The following is a 5,998-nucleotide window of genomic DNA, read 5'->3' on the forward strand; positions in this document are numbered from 1 at the left end:
TATAACACCAGCCCCTCCCCCGACTCACTGCTTACTCATGTGCTGCCCGCCACAGGAGTCGCGCAGGGGGGGTTAGGGATGCCGCGAGTCGGGGGAGGGGCCGCAATTTTTTTTCCTTGCCCCTCCCCCTATCTGCTTTGCCGCAGGCCCCCTGAGAACCGCTGGGCCGCTAGGTTGCCTAGCGGTTTATCCAGCCCTGTGTGTATGTGAGAGGGCCAGTGTTTATATATTGTATGTATGTGAGGTATATATTGTATGTATGTGAGGGGGCCAGTGTGTATATATTGTGTGTGGGGTGGGCAGTATATTAATGGTGGAGTGCAGGTTGGGAGCTAATTGTGAGTGCTATTTTATTTGTGGGTGGTGGGGCAATTTATTAGTGGGGCCTATGAAGTTAAGATGGGGTGATAGGATCTTTAAGTTAATTTAATGCTGGGGGTGGTTTGAGAGCTATTAATTGAATGTGGAGCTGTTTGGGAGAAATGAGGTCTATTTATTAAATGTGATTATGAATTATTGAATAATTTGGATGGTTGTGGGAGATGGTCATATTATTAAACGTAAATGATATTTAATTTATTGCTTGGGCTGTTTGGAGGGAGGGAAATAGGTTTGTTTATTAAATGGGAATACTATTTAATGTTAGGGGGAAATATGTCTATTTATTAATTGTGTATGCTATTAATTTAATGTCAGGGCTAATTGGAGGAAAGTAGATCTAATTATCAAATGTGAATACTATTATTTTAATTTTTGGCTGTAGTGAGGCTTTACGAAATGTTGGTGGCTGGTTGGAGTTTTCTAAATTTCATATACCCATTTTTTTTCCCCAAATAGGGCCTCCAACATTTCAGGATCCAGACAAGCAGCAAATGATCTAAAGACAAGAGGCAGCCACAAGTGGTGAAAGTCACGAGAACAGGTATTATTATTATTATTATTACCATTTATTTATATAGCGCCACTAATTTTGCAGCGCTGTACAGAGAACTCACTCATATCAGTCCCTGCCCCATTGGGGCTTACAGTCTAGAGTCTGCCCGCATGTGACTGTGTTAAACACCCGTGTATTAGGGGGGAGGGGGGGTGGTTCTTCTGGTATTGGTTGCCTGTACCCACCTGCTAGCAAGGGCCGAAAGTACTGACTGTATTTGCAATATGGCCTACAAAGCAGGCCTTCACAATTGTAGCAGGGTAGCAAGTATACATATTAAAATCCTACATATCTACATGGCTCCATCCTGTATGTTGACTTTAACAAATGCTAAGTGGTGAGCTGGCAAGCATGATTGTCATGAATCAATTACTACTCATTAATATAAACCCTTAGGATATACAGTTAAATATCTATTTGTGTTACTAACAGTTTTTTTACTATGATTGTTTTGCAGTGTGCGTAAAATGGGAACCTGAAGGAAGGTTTTTTGTTTTTTATTAATACACACCTAAATTTGCGGTACATCCGTTTTAAAATCAGATACTAGAGGGTTGCTTGTTGATGATAATTTATAATCTTCAGTGGTCCCCATCCTTCATTTCTCCTTGTCCTCCACTACTAAAACCATAGTAAATAAGTTTTGTATGGTGCATTCAAATGTAGGCAAATCTTTGAATGCACACGACCTGTGAAAATCACCATAAGAAATGAATGCTATCTGATTTTTTTTTTCATTGTCTAACTTGACAGTAGACAGATCAAGGATTCTTTCTTGCTATTGGTTAGTACACATTTCCAACCTTGTTAAAGCAAAATAAATAGGTATAATGATGTATCCCTGTCTTTTCATCCACAATGCCCCTAATATCTCATCTTGTAAACCATTTATCAGTGTTAGTTAAGATTATTGTAAAAACATATATATACATTGCTCTCGAAAATGAAGGGTAGAGCATTTTATGCCATGTGGAAGGGGTTATTTTAGAAGGTCTGGTAAAAATGTTATTTCCTAAAGTAGCAAAGTAGTTAGACCCAGATTTGTGGTCAGACCCAATATGTCTGAGCCTGGGGTATCAGGGTTGCCGAGGCTTCATTTAAAATCAAGCCTGAAGCAATGTTGGAGTGCATGACATTGATGCAAAAGTCAATTCAGATTGTTAAGTACAAGAGTTCAATTCACTGGCTGGGAGAATGTAAATATTCCAACACTTTCACTTTACACAGCATTAAACACCAGCACCAACAGTAAAGAGGCTAATATTTTACAAATACTATAGTACATTGAAACATTATGTATGTAAAAACAAGAAACATACATTGTATTAAAAAGTTTAATTTTCAAAATTTGGAGCAAAATATCTTACATGTAATAATGTATCTGACAAAGAACACAAGTCAAGAATCAAAAAAGCAAACAGTACAATACAACACAATGGAAAAAGTAGTATATAATCCCGATTTTCTGTCCACGCCAAGATTGATCGTCTGAGTAATAGTGCATCACTTGGGGTATTTGACAAACTGACACTGATATGTTGAGTGTCGAACTCAGCTTGTCAAATACACTTAGTGCCACACACAAAATGTTGATCTCTTCTAATCACAATGCAAAACTAAAAGAATATATATTTATGTTGAAATACTGCTACTATGGATGAACTTATTAGGCAATATAGATTACAATGTTGTAACACTGCAGTTTCCCAGCCAAACATTTTCCAAATTACAGTAACCCCAATAGCAGCACACCCTTAAAACAGTGTTAAACAAGGCAAGTCTGATGTGGCTTGTTTCCTATCCTTCTCCAACACATAGATGAGCTGCAAAAGGACAAAGGTAAAAATTAATGCAACTCCAGCAACTGTTATAATAATTACAATGAAAGCACTAGGTTGTAAAGTGGAGTTATACTATATCCTTTAAATTCATCTGCTGCAAAAATCATCAGTCAACTAGGCAGCTATCAAACCGTCTAGCAAGTCAGTGCCGTAACCTTACTACAAAGCTCAATAAAGGTAATTTATGAACCATGAACGTAAGATATCACTGTTCTCTTCAACATATACAGTGCTCTGTTGTGATGTCATTAGCCTCTTTTTGCTCTAGTGTACCTACACTTACTAGGATGTGCATGACACAGTGGCTATTACTGACTCATAGCACTGGACTCACAGACTTGACTGACCAGGGCCCTATGTGTGTGGAGTTTGTATGTTCTCCCTGAGGCACAGTCTTCTGTAAAGCACTGTATCATATATACATATTATACAGTGCTTAACAGAAGACTGCACTATATAAACTAATAATAATAATAATAATAAAAATAAGTCTCAATAAGTTAAGCCATAAATTCTGCTAAACCATTCAATATTTTATAAGTAGGAAAGTGAAATGAACAAAGGAATGGTCCTATAGTGGTAGTAGGTTAGATTTTAATTTTTTTAATGTTCCTACTCTGACCTTTTCCGGTTTAAACATGTACAAAAAAAAATATTTAATAATGTAAATGAATTTAAAACAAAAAAGTGCTGTTATTTATTTGTGCGTTTTATTAAATGTGTATTCCACTTTACCATCTATGCAACTTTTATACATTGATCCAGGGGCGCACGGAGGATTGTCGGGGGGGGGGGGGGCGGTTTCCCCCCGCCGACCCAGAAAAAAAAAAAAAAAAAAAAACTGAGAGAGAGCTGCTCAGTTTCGCCAGCGCTGTCCTATACAGCAGCCGCGGCGTTGTCTAAGAAGCGTCCGCGGCGGTGCTGTATACAATACAGCACCGCCGCAGACGCTTCTTTGACAGCACCGCGGCTGCTGTATAGGACAGTGGCCACTTAGTTAGCGCAGGGGGGGTTCTAGAGACTCAGAAACCCCCCCTGCGTGCGCCACTGTGATCCTATACGGTCATAGAAGTTTTAATACGGATCCTTTCACTTTGTCACACAGTTACTAGGTGGCTCTCTACCATCATTTTGTAAGTAACCATAAGTACAGTAACATCCTTATTTAGCTTTGATTAACCTAGTGCACAGGGCCATTTTAATAGAAAATATATTTAGTATAAATTGTAATAAAACTTATGTCCTAATAGAGTTATAATCTGGCCTTCCCATATACTAACAAACTTAAGAAACCTTAAAACAGGATCTGCAATTGTAAAGATAACATGATTTCTTGTCATGTACTGATTTATTGAGGAACCACCATAATACTGATACTGGTTTCACGGCAACTATTGTGTTTTACAAAGGCCATGTGGGCCCACTGTGACCTTTCCCTGGGTTCACTAAATAAAAGGGCCATGTTAGTGCAAGAATGAAAGTACTAATTATATATATATATATATATATATATATATATATATATATATATATATATATATACAATGTTTGTGAAAAATCCCAATAGAGTAAAAGTTCAGTTTAATTACTAGGCTTCAATACATTTTATACTCATAACTTGAATTACTGTATTTATGTATAGGTAGATATTGTGTGCTGCATATATTTATTGATTACACAGTCTCACTTGGACATATTGTTTTCTGCAATATACACCAACAAAAGCACCAATAACAAAATTATGCTAACTGTACAATATTCTGAATTATTTCTTAAGGTGATTCATCATATCTTCAGCACTGGAAATGCTGTATACAGCATCCAATTGTAACAAATGATTTAAGGAAGATTATGTCACTGATACAATTTCTATGTACTTTTTAATAGTTTCCTGTAAATGGAAACAATTTATTCAGGTTACAAATTTAAATCCAGTACAGTAGTACCATGAACAAACTACTGCTTATTATGGCAAGTAATATGTTACGTGCATTAAAAATGTCCTCTATAGGTTAATTGAATCATTTTAAGTTGCAAGCTTTTAAGACTACTTAGGCTTCCTCATCAACCATGGTATTATCATAGGATCCTAGAAAATTGGGACACACTTATGACAGAGTTTGCTTAGTGTGTTATAAAGATGTTTTGCTTGCCTTTTGGTGACACATTAAAATAGCTAACACTAATAGCTAAATCTGTTCTCACTAAGTCTGTTAATATAAGCACAAGTGCCACTAAAACACAATTCCATGTTGAAGAGTACTATTTTAAAAAACGTTGACTATCCTGAACAATTGTGACACGAGAGCCTATGTCTGCACTAAATACAATTTTACATACAAACCTACAATATTTGTCGGTATTATCAATCAATCCTAATTTGGTTGTAAAGTACAGGATCCAAACTAATAGGCCAGGTAGCACTATCCCAATGTGGGAAGATACGGAACCCTGCTAATTAATACACTGGTGTCACCAACTCAAAGACCTGTCAGGTAGAGAGCATCCCTGACATGAGGTGAATTCCACTGGCCAATTTTTCCTCTGCTTAGGTACTTTCTTTAAATCATTACATTTTGGCATCTAAGGGTATGTACACTATCTGTACAATATACAACATAGAGAGAGAGAGCAGTAAATAAAGCACTTACCCCAACATCTTCTTGTTAATAATGCTGACATAGGATGCAGGAAGTTTCCAATCAAAGTCAGCCATTAGCAGATAAAAAAAACATGTCAGCTAAGAAATAGGAAACAACTAGACGTAAGAATTACTGCAGGATAATACTATATTACACAATATATATATATATATATATATATATATATATATACATATTTGCAACTTCAGATCATACAAAGAAAATTAATTTTAAGTTCAGGAGGCAGGACGTCCAGGTCTTAGGTATACAGCAGACTCTCCCCCATAATTCAGGATACAAGTGTGCCTAGAGCAGTGAGGCCTCTCATTAAGAAGGGTGCAGCAGTTCTTTAAGAGGAAGCTGACAAAAGAGGAAGATAAGTTTGAGGTTTGCCAGCAGGAAATATCTGGATGCAAAATGACAAAATAGTATCTGACTTGCACAACAAATAACTTGTTGTCCAGTTAATGGCAATGAGGGGGGAGGGGGGGTTTGTACTTTGCAACATGACTTGCCACATAGGACTTGCAGTGTAGGTGTTAAATCAATACAATCTGCAGAATGTTTTACCAAGTAGCACA

At 37.0% G+C, this 5,998-nt stretch overlaps 1 long non-coding RNA gene across 1 annotated transcript; it reads right to left on the minus strand.

The window, feature by feature from the left end:
- Positions 1 to 2,254: 2,254 nt before the first annotated feature.
- On the minus strand, positions 2,255 to 5,712 carry LOC142101634 (uncharacterized). Its single transcript, XR_012679087.1, has 2 exons — positions 5,427 to 5,712; positions 2,255 to 2,757 (listed from the first exon to the last, which is right to left on the minus strand). It is a non-coding gene; the product is annotated as an uncharacterized LOC142101634 (long non-coding RNA).
- Positions 5,713 to 5,998: the final 286 nt, after the last annotated feature.

The sequence above is a fragment of the Mixophyes fleayi genome, chromosome 9 (assembly GCF_038048845.1).
Source record: "Mixophyes fleayi isolate aMixFle1 chromosome 9, aMixFle1.hap1, whole genome shotgun sequence".
Lineage (NCBI taxonomy): Eukaryota > Metazoa > Chordata > Amphibia > Anura > Limnodynastidae > Mixophyes > Mixophyes fleayi.